Source organism: Macaca mulatta, chromosome 2 (genome assembly GCF_049350105.2).
Source record: "Macaca mulatta isolate MMU2019108-1 chromosome 2, T2T-MMU8v2.0, whole genome shotgun sequence".
NCBI lineage: Eukaryota > Metazoa > Chordata > Mammalia > Primates > Cercopithecidae > Macaca > Macaca mulatta.
Genome location: NC_133407.1, coordinates 110483842 through 110504952, shown reverse-complemented (window position 1 = coordinate 110504952; position 21111 = coordinate 110483842). Strand labels below are relative to the sequence as shown.

Sequence of the window (21111 nt, the reverse complement as noted above, 5' to 3'; positions counted from 1 at the left end):
AAACAATATGACACATTGGTTTTTTTCCCTCAATGTAATTGGCTTCCTTTGCAATCATATGTACTTTATCTTATGCATTAAAAAATATTAGACTGAGAAGGAATCCACAAGCTTCATTAGATTTCCTAAATGGTACAGGGCACAAAAAAAGTTAAATCCCTGGGCTCTGGAGACAGAACTCCTGGTTTAGATTCTCATCTCTTTTACTTAATTGCTCTGTGAACCTAGGCAAGTTTCTTAATTACTCCTTACCTATAAAGTGGGGATCATGGTAGTATCATCTGCAGAGGGTTTTATGAGAATTTAAGAATTAGGACAGTGTTCGTTTCTTTTTTTCTTTTTTTTTTTTTTTAATTTGAGACGGAGTTTTGCTATTGTTGCTCAGGCTGGGGTGCAATGGCACAATCTGGGCTCACTACAACCTCTGCCTCCTGGATTCAAGCAGTTCTCTTGCCTCAACCTCCCGAGTAGCTGGGATTACAGGCATGTGCTACCATGTGTGTCTAATTTTGTATTTTTAGTAGAGACGGAGTTTCTCCATATGGGTCAGGCTTGTCTCGAACTCCTGACTTAAGGTGATCCACCCGCCTCGGCCTCCCAAAGTGCTGGGATTACAGGCGTGAGCCACCACGTCCCCGGCCAGTTCTTTTATTGTTAGTATTGAATGGAATGAGTCGGTTAGAAAGAACGGTACTAGGCCGGGCGCGGTGGCTCAAGCCTGTAATCCCAGCACTTTAGGAGGCCGAGACGGGCGGATCACGAGGTCAGGAGATCGAGACCATCCTGGCTAACACGGTGAAACCCCGTCTCTATTAAGAAATACAAAAAACTAGCCGGGCGAGGTGGCGGGCGCCTGTAGTCCCAGCTACTCGGGAGGCTGAGGCCGGAGAATGGCGTGAACCCGGGAGGCGGAGCTTGCAGTGAGCTGAGATCCGGCCACTGCACTCCAGCCTGGGTGACAGAGCGAGACTCCGTCTCAAAAAAAAAAAAAAAAAAAAAAGAAAGAACGGTACTTACAAGGCACCATGATACGAAAGTATGGCGAATTTGGCCAAAAGAAAGTTTAACTGGGAAAGAATATTTCAGCATGTTCAAATGATATATAAAGCAGTCAGGATACTCAGATTCTCTATTAATTTTTTATTTTTTTAGGGACTTCGTTGTCCAGGTTAGAGTGCAGTGACAAGATTGTAGCTCACTGTAACTGAACCCCTGGGCTCAAGTGATTCTCCCACATATCTAGGACTGCAAATGCACACCACCACTCCTGGCTAATTTTTTTATTTTGAGACAGGGTTTTGCTTTTGCCCAGGCTGGAGTGCAGTGGCACGATGATGGCTCACTGCAGCTTCAACTTCCCAGGCTCAGGTGATTTTCTCACTTCAGCCTTCTGAGTAGCAGGGACTATGGGCACATACCACCATGCCCAGCTTATTTTGTTTGTAGAGAGGGGATTTCACCATGTTGCCCAGGCTGGTCTGAAACTCCTGAGCTCAAGTGATCTGCCTGCTTCGGCTTCCCAAAAGTGCTGGGATTATAGTCGTGAGTCACCGCACTTGGCCCTGGCTAATTTTTTATTTTTTGTAGAGACAGGGTTTTGCTGTGTTGCCCAGGCTGGTCTCAAACTCCTGACCTCAGCCTCCCAAAGTGCTGGAATTACAGGTGTGAGCCACCGTGCCCAGCAAGTCAAATTCTTATAATTCATGTTAGAATGGAGAGGATAGAGGTACCTTAGGAAGCCAACTGAGAGAAAGTATCATGTGGTTACCAGATTTCATATATGATCTGGACCCTTAGTAGCTTTATAGCCAGTTGAATCAATTTTTCTGATACGAGAGAGATAGGTTTGTAGTGATGGATGTATGGTCCTACAGGCCAGGTTACCTTCTTTGGGCTGCTGCGGTACACAGGAGGCCAATATAGCCCTTGGAGGGTTTGCTGGTAAGTATGGAGAGCCTGTTGAACTATCCTAGTGCTTAGGCTAGGGTGTACCTGTTTAATATTCATGTCCCTTTTTGCTATTTGCTTTTGCTACATTTTAGGCATACCATTCTCCTTTTATTGACACATTATGTCTTTAGAAAAGTATCAAGCAACTGTTGATACAATTGTGTTTTCCTAAGAATTGTCTCCAGTTGCCAAGCCATATTTTATACATACAAGATTATCTATCAGTCATACTTTCCTAGTTTCCTTAGCAGGACTTTGGTGTTTCCAGATCTTCTCAGCCCTTTTTCACTGTAGTGACTCATTGATTTAATTTATTCATTAAAATTTTTTTTAATACATTACAATTTATTCTGTAATAGACATTTGTAATTTTCTCAACCCTAATATTCATTGTTGTTCTATGAGCATTGTCAGGTTTTGGAGGGAGGCAGGATGGCCAGCCTGGGTTTGAGAATCAAAAGCTTTTCTGTCCATAAATCTACTACGTGGCTCTGCCAGAGCCTCTCTGAACCTATCCTGATTAAGAGGCTGCTCAATTTGCTAATCGTTCTTTGCTCAGTTTCTTAAAAAAGTTGACTAGCTTCATTTATGTTAATTCTTCCAAGAGAACCGTAGAGTACTTGATTTTGTAATACACTAAGAACTATTATTGTAAAACCCTGAGAGATAGTTTATATTGGAAACTAAGCCATTTACATACACCTAAGTCACTGAAATCAGGTTAGAATGTTTTTCTGACAGAAAAAAAAACAGTGTGTGTGTGTGAGAGACAGGGCTCACTCTGTCACCCAGGCTGGAGTGCAGTGGCACAATCTTGGCTCTCTGCGACCTCTGCCTCTGAGGCTCAAGTGATCCTCCCACCTCGGTGTCCTGAGTAGCTAGGACTACAGGCGCACACTACCACACCTGGCTAATTTTTGTATTTTTTTTAGAGATGGGGTTTGTCATGCTGCCCAAGCTGGTTTCCTGACCTCCAGTGATCCACCCACCTCAATCTCCCAAAGTGCTGGGATTACAGGTGTGAGCCACTGCGCCTGGCAAAAAAGACTTTTTATTTTGAAAAAATTTTAAACTTTCAGGAAAGTTGTAAGAATAGCACAGTGAATTCCCATAATGTACTTTTAAACTAGATTAACCAGTAATTGGAATTTTGCCACGTTTGTATTACCTTTCTATATTAAAAAAAAAGTTTTATTTACTTTTGGCAGAACATCTTGAGAGTAAATTGCAGGCATCATGATCTTTCTTTCCTAAATATCTCATAGTATTACCTAAGAACAAGCATTCTCTTAATATACAATAATCAAATTCAGACATTTTAACATTTGTAACCCTGCTATTACCTGATACATAATTTATACATTTTGCCAGTTGTCCCAAAGTTGTGTTCTTTTTTCAATCTAGTATTACACATTGCATTTAATTGTCATGTCTCAGTCTTTTTCAATCTCTGAGGATAACTTTAAATTTAAGTTTGGAAGTACTTTACTATTACTGTGTACTAACCATGAATGTGATATTTTAAAAAACAATAACAGAGTCTGATAGTATGTTTTAAAATGTTTTGTTTTTTAATTACCACAACAATAAATACTTATTGCAAAAGAGTCAGACAGTACAGATGTTTATAGAAGAAAAATAAAAATCCTCCCTGAGCATCTCTTCTCTGCTCCACATCTCCAAATACCACATCCAAGAACTTAATGTATTTTTTGAGATCTTTTCCTTTTGTTTGGTTTTTATTTTTTTACAAAAGTGGAGTCATATTACTGTATGTATTTTTCTGCCTTTTTCCTACATTCTGTATTTGTTTCCATTTACATATAAAATGTGCTTATCTATCATTCTTTCTTTTTTTTGAGACAGAGTCTCGCTCTGTCGCCCAGGCTGGAGTGCAGTGGTGCAGTCTCGGCCCACTGCAACCTTTGCCTCCCTGGTTCAAGCGATTCTCCTGCCTCAGCCTCCTGAGTAGCTGGGACTACAGGTGTGCAGCACCATGCCCAGCTAATTTTTATATTTTTAGTAGAGACAGGGTTTCACCATGTTGGCCAGGATGGTCTCAATCTTTTGACCTCGTGATCTGCCCTCCTTGGCCTGGGATAACAGGTGTGAGCCACCGCACCTGGCCAAGATGTGCTTACCTTTTTAAACAGCTGAACAATATTCTGTAGTGTGGATGTACCATGCTAAGTTGCTTGATTTTCTTAAGATGTCTGGTTATTATGTTAGGACATATTGAGCTATGTGGAAGGTGTCTCTTTCCAAATGTATTTCTCCACAGAGTGAGTTTTTCTGGTTATGATGGTGTTTGGGGGATTTTGTTTAGAGTTTTTAAAAAAATCTCATACTTATTTCTATTTGTTTTTTGTTTTTTTTTTTTTTTTGAGGCAGAGTCTCGCTCTGTGGCCCAGGCTGGAGTGCAGTGGCCGGATCTCAGCTCACTGCAAGCTCCGCCTCCCGGGTTTACGCTATTCTCCTACCTCAGCCTCCCGAGTAGCTGGGACTACAGGCGCCCGCCACCTCGCCCGGCTAGTTTTTTTTGTATTTTTTAGTAGAGACAGGGTTTCACCGGGTTAGCCAGGATGGTCTCGATCTCCTGACCTCGTGATCCACCCGTCTCGGCCTCCCAAAGTGCTGGGATTACAGGCTTGAGCCACCGCGTCCGGCCACTTATTTCTATTTGTATATGGTACTGATGGATTGAACAGATCATTTTTATTCCTGCCTTATTTTGATTAGTTACTTGTTTCTTTTAAAAAGAAAACTGAAGGCATTTAAGTGGGATCTCTTTTTCTTTTTTCTTTTTTGGATCAGGGCCTCCCTTGTCACCTAGGCTGGAGTACAGTGGTATGATCACAGCTCACTGTAGCCTTGAACTCTTGGGCTCAAGCAATCCTCCTGCCTCAGCCTCCCAAGTAGCTGGGACAACAGGCATGTACCACCACACTTAGCTAATTTTTAAATTTTTTTTGTAGAGATAGGGGTCTCACTATGTTGCCCAAGCTGGTCTCAAACTCCTGGCCTCAAGGAATCCTCCCACTTTGGCCTCCCAAAGCCCTGGAATTATAGTGCTGGGCACCCCGTGCCTGGCCTTAAGTGGGGAGTTTCTTGAAAATGGTTGGTTTGAGGCTGGCCAACAGAGCTAAGACAAAATTTGATACGTTTGTTGTTGTTGTTTTCCATAGTTGGACTTATACAGTATTTGGAAGTCTACTCATTCAAATGAGAGGCAATTACCTTGTATAATTTTTGGTTAATTGTGTAATTTTTGGTTAATAAAAATTGTGTAATAAAATGTTGTATTTGAGTCTCTTAGCTTTGGAATTTGTGTAAATTTACTTTGTTTAATTTGGTAGTCTTTTTGTTTTTTAATTTTTTAATTTTAAAAATTAGATACTCACTTCACTGGCTCTCACTTCACTGCCCAGGCTGGTCTTGAACTGTTGGTCTCAAGTGATCCTCCTGCCTCAGTTTTCCAAAGTGCTGGGATTACAGGCATGAGCTCCCATGCCTGTTTTTTGTGTTTTTGGTCAAGCTAATGGTTACTTTAGTCTCTTTTCCAGCTGAGCAAACATATTGTCATTTCAATTGAGGTTTAAGATTGGTCTGAATTCCCATAGTTGCTTTTTATTTTAGAATGCTTTTTCTGTCAAATGCTAACATCTTGCAAGTGAAAATATCCTTGGGATGATGTGGGTGTTGATAAGATTGCAATTGTGTTGGCAGGCTTCTGGGAGGTCTGCTTACTGGGAGCACTGCTCTGGGCTTGCAAGAACCTAGAGCAAGTGGTGGTTTCCAATTGTAGTTCTTCCTGTGGCCCACTTCCCTGCCAAGTGTGGTTGGACCCTCTCTTTGGGGAGGACTCTATAGTAATCAACAATATTTGCTTCATGGTTAGGCTCTTTGTGAATCTGTGGTCTAACTTGTGTTTTGAGCCTTTTTGTCTGATATTTCGCCTCATGATGAATAGTTAATTACATACTCTATTTGAGGAAGCAGAAGATGCTTGGTTTAATTTTTAAAAATTTAAGGTTTAAATTTTTTATGAATTTTGTGTGAATGTAAAGTGGAGCAAATACTGTTTTTCATAAATTATATCAAATGACTGTAAAAACCCTTTCTATAGAAATCCATTTATGCTGGCCTTGAGCACACACAGACCTGGTTAAAAATACGACTGGTTAAAAATTGCCTGGTTAAAAATACAACTCTTCCATTAATTTATCAATACTTCATTGGAATATCAAGTCTAAAACATAAGCTACACATTTTATGGTACTGCTTCTGTGCTGAAAATGTAGTTAAGAATTATCTATAGTAAAGGCAAATTTCTTTGAGGTACAATACAACATTTTAGAAATCAGTGAAAATCTCTTCAGGTTTGCCTTAATGTAACCATAAGAGGTATATTTTCAAGCTTAAGCTTACCATTTCTATTAAAGAACAAAAACAAAACAACTTTAGTTGTCGTACAATTATTCAGGAAACCAGTTGTCACAATTATGAAAAGTATAGTATACTTTTTGGCAGATTAACCTAGCAGTTTGTGTAAGGAAGTAGTGTTACTAGCTGATACAAGCACCTTGAACACATTGAAACAGTAGTAATTGAATATAAAAAGAGTGTTCCCCCAATTATAGTATTGCTCATACAAATTAGGGAGATAATGAGATTCCCAAGAAATACTTGGTGCTCTTCTTTCTTTGACTACCTATTTTCTTTTTTTTTTTTTTTTTGAGGCGGAGTCTTGCTCTGTCGCCCAGGCTGGAGTGCAGTGGCCGGATCTCAGCTCACTGCAAGCTCCGCCTCCCGGGTTTACGCCATTCTCCTGCCTCAGCCTCCCGAGTAGCTGGGACTACAGGCGCCTGCCACCTCGCCCGGCTAGTTTTTTGTATTTCTTAGTAGAGACGGGGTTTCACAGTGTTAGCCAGGATGGTGTCGATCTCCTGACCTCGTGATCCGCCCGAAACTTTTTTTTTTTTTTTTTTTTTTCAGTTTTTTGAGACAGAGTCTTGCTCTGCCTCCCAGGCTGGAGTGCAGTGGTGCGATCTTGGCTCTCTGCAACCTCCGTCTCCTGGGTTCAAGCAATTTTCCTGCCTCAGCCTCCCGAGTAGCTGGAATTACAGGCGGCTGCCACCACGCCTGGCTAATTTTTGTATTTTAGTAGAGATGGAGTTTCACTATGTTGGCCAGGCTGGTCTCGAACTCCTGATCTCAGGTGATCCACCCGCCTTGGCCTCCCCAAATGCTGCGATTATAGACAGGAGCCACTGTGCGCAGCATACTCTTACTAGAGAAGATCGTGATGGTGTCAGGATAGGAAATTGGGAGCAGAAGTTAGAATCTGTGATAGGACTTTTTTTCCGGTTGTGCATATGTGTGCTGCACAATTTTTTTTGTTAGCTGTGTGCTTTTTTGAAATGTACTGATTGCTTAAGCATTTTTATTTTCATCAATGCTATTCTTACATGTAAGTTTTTAAAAGATATGTTTTTATATATGTATTTTTATAATTCTGTAATTTTTTTTTTTTTAGAGACGGAGTCTTGCTCTGTCGCCCAGGCTGGAGTGCAGTGGCGAAATCTCAGCTCACTGCAAGCTGCTCCACTTCCCGGGTTCATGCCATTCTCCTGCCTCAGCCTCCTGAGTAGCTGGGACTACAGGCGCCTGCCACCATAATTCTGTAATTTTTAAGATGCTTTGGTTGATTATTAATACAAAGTATCAAGAAAGGCTAACATTTCATTGAAGCCTGGCTATCTTAGCATTCATCTATTCTCATTAGACCTGTTTGGTTTTGTTGCTAAGACCTAAGGGATTTTGTAGATTCATGTATCAGAAAATTCAAGGACCATGATGAATATATTATAGAATGTGTTCTTCTTTTAATGGAGGAATCCTAGTAACTAGTAGTTGGGTATATGGTAGTATATGCTTAGTAAATGTTTGAATTGGCCTGATTCTTTATAACGATCATTATTCTAACTTGATTACCAGCAGTATTGTTAGTAATTGCTGACCTCTATTATAAGACATTCTTTTCTTTTTTCTTTTTCTTTTTTTTTAAAGATAGGGTCTTTCTCTGTCACCCAGGCTGAAGTGGAGTGGCATGATCATGGCTTACTGCAGCCTCAACCTCCCAGGCTCAAGAAATCCTCCCACTATGCCTAATTATTTGTTTTTTGTAGCAACAGGGTCTCAAACTCCTGGGCTCAAGCGATCTCCCTATCTCAGCCTCCCAAAGTGCTGGGATTACAGGCGTGAGACATCATGCCCAGCCTATTACCAGACATTCTTAAATAACTAGAAGATTAGGACAGAGGTCAGGGAATTGAGTGGCATGTGTTGGGCTAATGGCAGTGACTTGGTGCTTATAGCACTTTTTATGCTTCTTCTGTTGGTATGCTAGACCACTTTTTTCTCCCAACTTTTTCAGTTGTTTTGTACTTGTGTATTTTCCAGGATGGGTAATCCTTAAACTGAGGGTAAACTGCACTTTACCCTTGTTCTGTTGATTTTCTCTCCAAATTTCTCAGATCAGTAATCTCATTTCTCTCTTTATAAATATTACGGGCAAAAAGGAAGTGAGGAACCTCAGATGCAGTGGTAAATCAAAGGATATTTTTGAGGTTGGGCACAGTGGCTCATTCCTGTAATCCCAGCACTTTGGAAGCCCAAGGTTGGTGAACCATGAGGTCAGGAGATCGAGACCATCCTGGCCAACATGGTGAAACCCCGTCTTTACTGAAATACAAAAATTAAAATTAGCTGGGCATGGTGGTGGGTGCCTGGAGTCCCAGCTACTCAGGAGACTGAGGCAGGGGAATTGCTTGAACCCAGGAGGCGGAGGTTGCAGTGAGTCAAGATTGCGCCACTGTACTCCAGCCTGGCGACGGAGCGAGACTCCGTCTCAAAGGAAAAAAAAAAAAAGATATTTTTGGATATACCAAAAGACTCTGAAAAATGATAGAAAATTTGGTACTCTAAAAATAGAGGGTTTTGTTCTTCTCTAGGGCAGCTGATACTTTTTATACCTAGCATACAAAAAAATTCAGTTTTCTAAGTCTGTCAGTTTCTAACTGTATGAGGCAATTAAAAATGTTATATTTAAACTCTTTTCATTATATCGAGCCTTTTAACCTAATGTTTAGAACAACTAGCTGAGATAGAACTCTTGAACTCTTGACAGTTTATTCAGCTAACATTTGTTGAATGCTAGACTTGTGATAAAGATACAGAAATAAGCACAATGTGCTATGGCAGGGATGCCTGACTTAGACTGGGATGGGGATCAGGCGGGCAATCAGGAAGGGCAGCCCAGAAGAATACCTGAACTTAGCCTTGAAGAGTAGGACTTAGGCAAAAATGGAGTAGGCAGATGGTAGAGGATGTTCTAGGGCCACATTATGGGGGAGGATACAGAGAGAGGATTAACCCTATGCCGATTTCCCCTTCAGTTTTTACCCAGTGTAAATTGCTGAGTGCTATAAGAGGTGTCTAGTGTAGGGAGTCCTTTTACTATATCTAATAATTCCTCATCTTTGTGGCTCGCAACTTTTTTTTTCCCCTTTAGCTTGCTCATTGTGACTTCTCATGGCTGTGATTTTAAAAGGGCAGGGGAGCTAGTGCCTCTAATTTTATAAAGGGAAGAAAAGGAAGTGTGAAGAAGTACAGATAGTGCCTACTAGCTAGTTTAGTGGCGTATCAGAACTTGGGTAATATTCGTTTACCAATTTGTCCAAAACTAACTTTTTAATGATGTTAAAGAATAACATTTAGAATAGCTGCTGTTCATAAACAACTGGATTTCTGTATTGAGTTACTTGTTTTCTAAAGGTCTTCAGAATTGACCTTGATGTGCTTATAATTGTTCAATTTGGAGGGTGCAGGTGATTCTGTATTTGAGTTGGTTCTTTCCTCTGATTTTGCAAATGTATATGCTGGAGGATTACTGGTGTGAGTATCATTCAGCAGAAGGTAAGCTGGATACGGGGACCATTCAGATCTGCCTGATTGTCTGTCCAGGTACCTTAAGTAGTCTGAAATCTTCATTGGAAATGAGCTTAATCCCATATGAAACTCAAGCTTTCATTCACCATTATTCCCTATATTAAGGGACAGAAAGAGAAACATATACGTAGGTAACTTGCCTTTTGTTAAGAGGGATTTTTTTTTTTTAAATGCTTTCCTCATGTCATGCATACACGAGAAAGCATTACTGCTTATGCCACTTTTGTTTTCTTTTATCACTGCATACTGTGTCCAGGTGATGGGAAAGTCTAAGTTCAGGGGTACTCTTAGGACTTTAACTCATGGTTTTTGGACAGAGGAACAGAGTTCATAGGTAGCAATAATGAACATATTTGTGGGAGCATAAAAGGATATTCTTCCTCTTAGCTAATACTAGAGAAATTAAAGTAGACATGGATTAACAGGAGAGAATATACAATCATGGCCACTTTTATTATTTTTATTTTTATTTTTTGAGACAGAGTTTCATTCTTGTTGTCCAGGCTGGAGTGCGATGGTATGATCTTGGCTCACTGCAACCTCTGCCTCCTGGGTTCAAGCAATTTTCCTGCCTCAGCCTCCCGAGTAGCTGGCATTACAGGTCCCCACCACCATGCCCAGCTAATTTTTTTGTATTTTTAGTAGAGATGAGGTTTCACCATTTTGGCCAGCCTGGTCTTGAGCTCCTGCAGGTGATCCGCCCGCCTCGGCCTCCCAAAGTGCTGGGATTACAGGTGTGAGCCACCGTGCCTGGCCCATGGCCACTTTTAAAAAAGAAATTTGTATGTAAGTTGATTGGATGTCTATAAAGTTTTTCCTACTGGAAAATGGGATTTTTATTATTCTAACCTCAGTTCTAAGTCAAACATCATTAATTTAAGACCCTAATTAATGATCGTCTGATTCAGAAATGTGCATTTATTTGAAGTTCATTTAAAAACCAGTGCTCATTTTAGAATAGTATAGAGGTAGAAGGTATAAAAAATTGGAGAACACGTGAACACAGATTGTACTTTGAAATTTCCCTGTTAGTTTTTGTATCTTTTGTCTTCATTACAAGAAAGTTTGAGGGGAGTAACATTGTTCTGTTTCAATAAAGTTTCAGGGCCAGGCACGGTGGCTCATGCCTGTAATTCCAGCACTTTGGAAGGCTGAGGTGGGCGGATCACCTGAGGTCAGGAGTTTGGGACCAGCCTGGGCAACCTGGCGAAATACAAAAATTAGCCAGGCGTGGCTGTGGGTGTCTGTAATCCCAGCTACTTGGGAGGCTGAAACAGGAGAATTGTTTGAACCCAGGAGGCAGAGGTTGCAATGAGCCTAGATGGCGCCACTGCAGTCCAGCCTGGGTGACAGAGCGAGATGCTTTATCAAAAACAACAACAACAAAAAACACAACCAAAAAAACAAGTTTCAGGTTGGTTATGTTATAGTTGAAGCCTAGGTTTACTAAAATATACTTTTAGCCCACCAGTGAGTATAATACTTTAATTTTGTAAGAGGGTTCTAAGCATACCTTTATGAACAAGAGTGCAGAAAGTGTAGGAGCTGAAAGAAAAAAAGTCTTAAAAAATGACATGCTGGCGGGGCACAGTGGCTCACACCTGTAATCTCAGCATTTTGGGAGGCTGAGGCAGGTGGATCACCTGATGTCAGGAGTTTGAGACCAGCCCTGGTGAAACCCTGTCTCTACTAAAAATACAACAATTAGACGGGCTTGGTGGCGCATGCCTGTAGTCCCAGCTAGTTGGGAGGCTGAGGCAGGAGAATCGTTTGAACCAAAGAGGCAGAGGTTGTAGTGAGCCGAAGAGGTTGTAGTGAGCCGAGATCACGTCACTGCACTCCATCCTGGGTGACAGGGTGAGACTGTGTCTCAAAAAAAAAAAAAAAAAGACATGCAGTGGCTAGACTCGGTGGCTAATGCCTGTAATCCCAGCACTTTGGGAGGCTGAGGAGGGCAGATCACCTGAGGCCAGGAGTTCGAGACCAGCCTAGCCAACATGGTGAAACCCCGTCTCTACTAAAAATATAAAACAAATTAGCGGGTGTGGTGGCGAGTGCCTGTAATCCCAGCTACTTGGGAGGCTGAGGCAGGAGAATCACTTGAGAGGTGGGGGTTGCAGTGAGCAGAGAATGCACCATTGCACTTTAGCCTGGGCAACAGAGTGAGACCCTGTCTCAAACAAACAAGAACAGATATGTTACAGCTTACATTTATTGAGTATAAACTCTCTGCCAGGCACTATATGAAGGAATTTTTTTTTTTTTTTTTTTTTTAAAGACAGGGTCTCACTCTGTCACCTAGACTGGACTAGTGATACGAACCTGGTTCATTGCAGTTTTGACTTCCTGGACTCTCAAGTGATTCTCCTGCCTCACCCTTCCAAGCAGCTGGGACCACAGGCACATGCCAGTATACCTGGATAATTTTAAAATTTTTCTGTAGAGACAGGGTCGCTCCATGTTGCCGAGGCTGGTTTTGAACTCCTGGCTTCAAGCGATCATCTCGCCTTGGCCTCCCAGAGTGCAGGGATTACAGGCATGCGCCATCATGCCTGGGCTATATGAAGGATTTTTTTTTTTTTTTTTAATTAGATGGAGTTTTGCTGTGTTGCCCAGGCTGGAGAGTAGTGGCATGACCTCGGCTTACTGCAACCTCCACCTCTGGGTTCAAGCGATTCTCCTGCCTCAGCCACCCGAGTAGCTGGTATTAGAGGCGCCTGCCACCATTCTGGTTAATTTTTGTATTTTTAGTAGAGACGGGGTTTCGCCATGTTGGTCAGGCTGGTCTCGAACTCCTGACCTCAGGTGATCCACCTGCCTCGGCCTCCCAAAGTGTGGGGATTACAGGCATGAGCCACCATACCCTATATGAAAGATTTTAAGTAGACATTCATTCTCTTTTTAAAGTAAATATAGTACTATTTCAGTTTTATAGCTAGCTTCTTTGGCCTCCATTTCTTTTAGTAACTTAAGTTTAAAAATTTTGGAGTCAGTATTCAAATTCAGGTTGACTGAATGTAGGAGCTTTTGCTCTTATACATTGTACTGTGGTACCTCTCCAGCTGATATTTTGAGAGTACAGGATGGGAGATAAGAGCAAGTGGCACATGCCTTCTGGACAGAGGTACTAGAAAGACCATAGCAGACAATTTAGGCTGTATAACTTTTTTTTTTTTTTTTGAGGCAGGGTCTCGCTCTGTTACCCAGGCTAAAGTGCAGTGACACCATCATAGCTCACTGCAGCCTTGGACTCCTGGGCTCAACTGATCCTCCTGCCTCAGCCTCTTGAGTATCTGGGACTATAGATGTGAGCCACTGTACCCAGCTAATTTTTTATTTTTTGTAGAGACAGAGCCTCGCTGTGTTGTCCAGGCCAGTCTCAAATTCTTGGTCTTAAGCGGTCCTCCTGTTAGGGCTTCCCAAAGTGCTGAGACTACAGGCATAAGCCACCACACTTGTTCAGCTGCATAGTTCCTTTTAGGTTATATAGTTCTTTTTTTTTTTTTTTTTTTTGAGACCGAGTCTGGCTCTGTGGCCCAGGCTGGAGTGCAGTGGCGCGATCTCAGCTCACTGCAAGCTCCAGCTCCCGGGTTCACGCCATTCTCCTGCCTCAGCCTCCCGAGTAGCTGGGACTACAGGCGCCTGCCACCACGCCCGGCTAATTTTTTGTATTTTTAGTAGAGACAGGGTTTCACCTTGTTAGCCAGGATGGTCTCGATCTCCTGACCTCATGATCCGCCCGTCTCGGCCTCCCAAAGTGCTGGGATTACAGGCTTGAGCTACCGCGCCCGGCCTTAGGTTATATAGTTCTTAAACTGTATACAGACCCCAGCTGATTCCAAAACGTGAAATCTGAAATGCTCCAAAAGTTGAAACCTTTTTAATGCTGACATGATGCCACAGTGGGAAATTTTACACATGAACTCATGTGAGGGGCTGCAGTCAAAACACAGCCAAGCCAGGTATGGTGGCATGCATCTGTAGTCCCAGGTCTTCAGGAGCCTGAGGTAGGAGGATCATTTGAGTCCAGGAGTTCAAGGCTGCAGTGAGCTGGGATTATACTACTGTACTTGCTCCAACCTGGACAACAAAGTAAGACCCCGTCTCTTGAAAACAAAAACAAAACACAGGCATACAACACAGTTTATTCCATGTCCAAAAATTATTTTAAAATATTGTATAAAATTACCTTCAGGCCATGTGTGTAAGGGGTATATGAAACATAAACAAATTCGGTGTGTAGACTTGGGTCCAAGATATCTGGCCCCAAGTTATCTTATGTATATGCAGATATTCCAGAATCTGAAAAAGTTTGACATACTTACTGTCCCACCTGTTTTCAATAAGGGTTACTCAACCTGTAGTTTTTTTTTCATCATTCTAGTTAAGATGTTTGCACATTGTCAGTTTTGATATTTCAGTGTTCTCACCTCTGTAGATGTAGGCATGAAAACCAGCTGACTACTTTGACTTTTGGATATGATAGTGTCTACTATTTAATTCCAAGCCATATTCTGTTATTTTTAAAATATTTATTTATTGTTTGATTGATTGATTGATTTTTTTGAGACAGAGTCTCACTTGTTGCCCAGGCTGGAGTGCAGTGGTGTGATCTCAGCTCACTGCAGCTTCTGCCTCCTGGGTTCAAGTGATTCTTGTACCTCAGCCTCCCGAGTAGCTGGGATTACAGGTGTGTGCCCAGCTAATTTTAGTATTTTTAGTAGAGACGGGGTTTTAACCATGTTGGCATGAAATACTGGCCTCAAGTGGTCCACCCGCCCTGACCTCCCAAGGTGCTGGGATTACAGGTGTGAGCCACTGTGCCTGGCCTTACTTCTTTTTCTGTACTTATTTATTTTTTATTTATTTTTTTGAGATGGGGTCTCGCTCTGTCACCAGGCTGGAGTGCAGTGGTGTGATTTTGTCTCACTGCAACCTCTGACTCCCTGGTTCAAGCCATTCTCCTGCCTCAGTCTCCTGAGTAGCTGAGACTGGGACTATAGGCATGCGCCACCAAGCCTAGCTAATTTTTGTATTTTTAGTAGAGTTGGGGTTTCACCATGTTGGCCAGGATGGTCTCTATCTCTTGACCTCGTGATTCGCCTGCCTCGGCCTCCCAGAGGAGGGAGGATCCTCTAGGATTACAGGCGTGAGCCACCGTGCCCAGCCGGACTTACTTATTTTTACAATTTTTTTAGAGACAGGGTCTCACAGTGTTGCCCAGGCTGGTCTCGAACTCCTGGGCTCAAGTGATCCTCCCGCCTTGGCCTCCCAAAATGTTGGGATTACAGGTGTGAGTCACTGCACCTGGCTTCTGATATTTTGCCATGTTGTTTCTGTGAGGTGTACATTTGCTTCGTCAGCTTGGAGTAGTTCTTTGTCATAGAGCATAAGATTTGGTTTTCTCAAGTGAGCTGTTTATAGCACTTAACTTTTGTCTCTGATTAAGTGGCTAGAAATTTGACAGCTAGAGCTGTGGGACAACTGCATTTTCTTAAGTTCTGGTGTAATGTGGCTGGGCTCAGTGGCTCATGCCTGTAATCCCAGCACTTTGGGAGGTCGAAGCGGTGGATCACGAGGTCAGGAGATTGAGACCATCCTGGCTAACATGGTGAAACCCCGTCTCTACTAAAAGTACAAAAAATTAGCCGGGTGTGGTGGCGGGTACCTGTAGTCCCAGCTACTCGGGAGACTGAGGCAGGAGAATGGCGTGAACCTGGGAGGCAGAGCTTTGCAGTAAGCCGAGATCGCGTGACTGCATCCAGCCTGGGCGACAGAGAGACTCTGTCTCAAAAAAAAAAAAAAAAGTTTTGGTGTAATGTAACTTGACATTTGAGATATAAAACAAATAGATAAAGTTCTGATAAAAGTTTGTTTTATAGATCAACTAGCTTTATTATATGAATATACAGTTATATACTGTTAGTATTTAATAATGAGCAATTTACAGAAATTAAAAAGATCAGTAGACCAGATAGCAATTCTAATCTGCAAAATGATGTTAAAAAATGCTCTTATTTTTCCGTTTACCTTAAGAGCACAAAAGATACTTTTTGCAGGAAATGAAAATTTAGCACTGTAGTGCCTTATCCTAAAAGATTACAGATAGGTGGAAAGTGGATTTAAGTATTCGGAATATTAGTATTTGTCTCCTTGAACACAGAACAATTTTATATCTACTTTTGTTAAGGTTTTTTTCCCCGATAAAGTTTTTTTATTTGTTTTTTGAGACAAGGTCTTGCTCTGTTGCTCAGGGTGGAATGCAGTGGTGAGATCTTAGCTCACTGCATTCTTGACGTCCTGGGCTCAAGCAGTGGTCCTACCTTATCCTGCTGAGTACCTGGGACTATAGGATTGCACCACCAAACCTGGCTAATTTTTTAATTTTTTGTAGAAATCTGCCCTCACTATGTTGCCCGGACTAGTCTTGAGCTCCTGGGCTCAAGTGATCCTCCTGCATCAGCCTCCCAAAGTGCTGGGATTACAGGTGTGACCCACCATGCCCAGCCCCAACTTTTATTTTTCCATTTTGAAAATATAAGCCAATGAGCCAGGCGCAGTGACTCACGCATGTAATCCCAGCACTTTGGGAGACTGACGTGGGGCAGATCAGCTGAGGTCAGGAGTTCAAGACCAGCCTGGCCAACATGGTGAAACCCCGTCTCTGCTAAAAATACAAAAAATCAGCTGGGTGTGGTGGTGATGGGCGCCTGTAATCCCGGTTACTCAGAAGGCTGAGGCAGGAGAATTGCTTGAACCCCAGAGGCGGAGGTTACAGAGAGTAAGTTTGCACCATTGCACTCCAGCCTGGCCAACAAGAGCAAAACTCTGTCTCAAAAAAAAAAAAAAAAAAAAAAAGGCAATATATATATAGTATTCCCCTCCCCCCCCGCCACAAAGTAGCATACTAAATTTGCTGTTTTTCCTTAACAGTACATTCTGGAGCAGTATGCAGAGATCTTCACTATGACCTTTTATTTTAATTAATTAATTAACTTAGATTCTTACTCTGTCACCCAGGCTGGAGTGCAGTGGCACCATGTCATCTCACTGCACCCTTGGCCTCTGGGGCTCAAGCAGTCCTCTCACCTCAGCCTCCCAAGTAGCTGCGACTACAGGTGCACACCATCACACCTGGCTAATTTTGCTTATTTTTTGTAGACGCGAGGTCTCACTATGTTGCTCAGGATGGTCTTGAACTCCTAGCCTCAAACAACCCTACTGCCTCAGCCTCCCAAAGTGCTGGGATTACACACAGGGGAGCTACCACGTCCAGCCCATTATTATGATCTTTTAGATCAAAGTTTGTAATTAGAACTTTTTGAAGCTGCATACTACCTACCACATTGAATGGATGTACCAGGGTTCTTCAGTCACTGTTGAAACCTTTTACTAGCACACAGATAGCCTTCTGCAGTTTATTTTAACCTTTTTCTATATGAAATGGATAGTGGTGCATTCAGTGCATTGTAATTCACAATCATCCTACATTATCATTTGGCTTTGCCTTGTAAGAATATGTGTTTCAAGTGTTTTTTTTTAAGGTATGGATAGCCTTTACCCTACTTGTAGTTGTGTTAGTTGACTTGAAACCTTTTCCTTCTATACCTCAGACATTAATTGCAATTAAAAAAAAATGCTTAAACTCTTTACCAAAACCAAAAAATAAAAGATGGCTATTTTTATTGCATTTAAACTTTTGTTCCATGAGAGTACTGAATTGTTTTTTAATGTGTTTTGATTTTGGTCGGGTGGTAACTTACGCTAGAAACTTTTTGTATTGTTGTACTTGCTATGTTACTAAAATAGAAAGCGGCCCATGTATATTTTTTCTTTTTTCTTTATAACTAAAGAAAACTTACTTGTGAAACATGAAATAATAAAATTATTTTCAGAAGCATTTTTAATATTAACATGAAAGTAAGCAGTTATTTATGATGGAAAGAAATCTGAAATATGTATAAAAAGAGATCTTGTCTTTATGCTGTCTTTCCATTTAATCACATCGCAGGTTTTATTTTCGTGTTTTTATTTAGAAGGTAGGTTTTTCAGAGCTGATTTGCATGAAAGGCTGTAACTTGAAAGAGCTGTTTTTGTATTCTCATTTAATGTGGTTAAGCAAGAGTAGTACAGGAAGGCTGACATAAGTACTTAGTCTGGTAAAATACAGAATAGGTACCGTTTAAACATTAACCAGCCGAGTGTGGTGGCTCACGCTTGTAATCCCAGCACTTTGGGAGGCTGAGGCAGGCAGATCGCTTGAGCCCAGGAGTTTGAGACCATCCTGGGCAACATGGTGAAACCCTGTTACTACTAAAAATTCAAAAATTAGCCAGGCATGGTGGTGTGTGCCTATAATCCTAGCCACTCGGGAGGCTGAAGTGGGAGGATCACTTGAATGGGGCAGGGGTTGGGGGTGTGAGGTTGCAGTGAACCAAGATCACGCCACTGCACTCCAACCTGGGCGAGGGCAGTGAGACCCTGTCTCACAAAAAACAATATTAACCAAGTGAGTTTATAGTTACAGTCTACAGTCTAATTAAAATAAGCCATCTCCCTCAGAAACCTATCTCGTATCTTTCTTTGTATTCGATACTTAGAATTTTAAATTTTTTTTTATTTATTTATTTTTATTTGAGACAGAGTCTCACTCTGTCACCCAGGCTGGAGTGCAATGGCATGATCTCAGCTCACTGCAACCTCCACCCCACTGGTGTTCAAGTAATTCTCATGCCTCAGCGTCCCAAGTAACCGGGATTGCAGGTGACTGCCACCACACCTAGCTAATTTTTGTATTTTTAATAGAGACAGGGTTTCACCATGTTGGCCAGGCTGGTCTTGAACTCCTGACCTCAAGTGATCCACCCGCCTCGGCCTCCCAAAGTGCTGGGATTACAGGTGTGAACCACTGCACCCAGCCAGTTAACTCTTTCTGTGTGATTCATTGGCTTGTATTAAAGATGAATTTCAGCTTTTATTCATATTTGTTTTTTGAGGCTTATTTGGTATTGGGAGTTTTCCTCTCTCACTTTTTGCTAATGAGGAAAACAAGTGGATAATTTAAAAGATTAACTCAGAGTAATGAATAAAATTACGAATTCAATTGAATACAGTAGTCTTCAACACTGGGCTCTAAAATGTTCAGGTTAGGTCACCTGTCGTAGTTCCAATTTATGGGTTTTGGAAAAAGCAGATTGCTTTAACAGGTGAATATAATACACTTTATGTAGTGTATCTATTTGGCAGACAAGTAGAGAAACATTTCAGGCATAAATACAGTTGTTAACATTTGGGATTATTGTCTTAACCTTTCCTCACTGATTGGAATTCTGTGGTGACACATTTGAGATTAGCTTTGTTAACAGTCACTTCTTGTTAGAAGTGACTTTATTTAAAGAAAATAAGTTAGCTTTACTCACTTGTGTAGTAATTCCACGTGAAAATGAAGTTTCAGCTATTTTGGGGGTGTAAGAATAGTTGATAAGTATGGTCAGGTTATTTTTTTCTAGATTTAGTTGGTATACATCGATCAGTAGGATTCTCTGTATGTTTGAGATACTAGTTGAAGATGTGGACTTAAACAAGTGAGAAGGAGTGCTTGTATATCAAGTCTACTCATGCTAGTTCAGGTTAGCATACTTTTCCTAAAGTGCTTTACCTGAATTTTCAGTGTCTTTGGTAAAGCAGTGTATCGCTGATAGCTTTATTGACCACATAAATAACATATATTTATCATCAGTGTTTTTTTATAATTCACTTGTCTTCATGTGTCCTTGTTCTTAGATGAGAATGCAGCAAATTTCGTAAATTTTTATGGCCTATGTATTTTGCTTTTTCTACATGTCAGTTTTGAGATGTTTACCTCTTTTCCTTTAAGAATTGCTTGAAAAGGCCAGGTGCGGTGGCTCACGCCTATAATCCCAGCACTTTGGGAGGCCAAGGCGGGCAGATCACGAGATCAGGAGATCGAGACCATCTGGCTAACATGGTGAAACCTCATCTCTACTAAAAATACAAAAAATTAGCCGGGCGTGGTGGCAGGCACCTGTAGTCCCAGCTACTTGGGAGACTGAGGCAGAATTGCGTGAACCTGGGAGGTGGAGCTTGCAGTGAGCCAAGATTGCGCCACTGGACTCCAGCCTGGGTGACAAAGCGAGACTCTGTCTCAAAAAAAAAAAAAAAAGAATTGCTTGAAGTAAGAAAGCTGAAAACTAGTACTGTTGTTAAGGAGTTTCTTTTTTTTTTTTTTTTTTTGAGACGGAGTCTCGCTCTGCCGCCCAGGCTGGAGTGCAGTGGCCAGATCTCGGCTCACTGCAAGCTCCACATCCCGGGTTCACGCCATTCTCCTGCCTCAGCCTCCCGAGTATCTGGGACTACAGGCGCCCGCCACCTCGCCCGGCTAGTTTTTCGTATTTTTTAGTAGAGACGGGGTTTCACCGTGTTAGCCAGGATGGTCTCGATCTCCTGACCTCATGATCCGCCCGTCTCGGCCTCCCAAAGTGCTGGGATTACAGGCTTGAGCCACCGCGCCCGGCCAAGGAGTTTCTTTGATTCAAAAAGTAATGAGAACATATGATAGGAACGGGAATGTTAGGCCCAGGGGACATTATATAATAAGGACAAGATGTTGCCTTTGTTTCTTTGAAATTTAAACTATATGGGGAGACAAGAACAATAAATGCAGGTCAAGGCTGTATGTGATTGTTAGATTGTAAAGTATATGCTGTAGGAGTTGAGGAGTTTAGTAGTAATATCTGGAAAGGTAAGAAAAGGATAGGAAAAGGCATAATAATGCTGAGTACCTAGTAGACATTCAGATAATTGTCGAAGGAAGGAAAGGCATTAGTGGTCCCTGAGTGAATTAAGATAGATATGGGGGTGATGTGGTATGTGTATGGTGTGGAGGCTGAGAGGGAGGAAGGTGGTGAAACAACAGCAATACGAAAAATAATTTGATAGCTTTGGCAAGATAAGGGAGTCCCGGTCTCCATAAAAAGCTAAAAAAAGTAGCCACCTGAGGAGACTTGGGTGGGAGGATCTCTTGAACCCAGGAGTTCGAGGCTGCAGTGAGCTATGATCGTGCTACTGCACTCCAGCCCAGACTCTGGGTGGCAGTGGGTAACAGAGCAAGACCCTGTCAAAAAAAGAAAA

General features: G+C 41.8%; 1 protein-coding gene and 1 long non-coding RNA gene across 16 annotated transcripts in view; both read left to right on the top strand.

The window, feature by feature from the left end:
* SETD2 (SET domain containing 2, histone lysine methyltransferase) overlaps positions 1-21111 on the top strand; it is a 154847-nt gene that overhangs the window by 6802 nt on the left and 126934 nt on the right. The gene's annotated exons all lie outside the window — the stretch shown is intronic.
* On the top strand, positions 57-20908 carry LOC144339145 (uncharacterized). The gene is made up of 2 exons (XR_013413867.1): positions 57-619; positions 20475-20908. It is a non-coding gene; the product is annotated as an uncharacterized LOC144339145 (long non-coding RNA).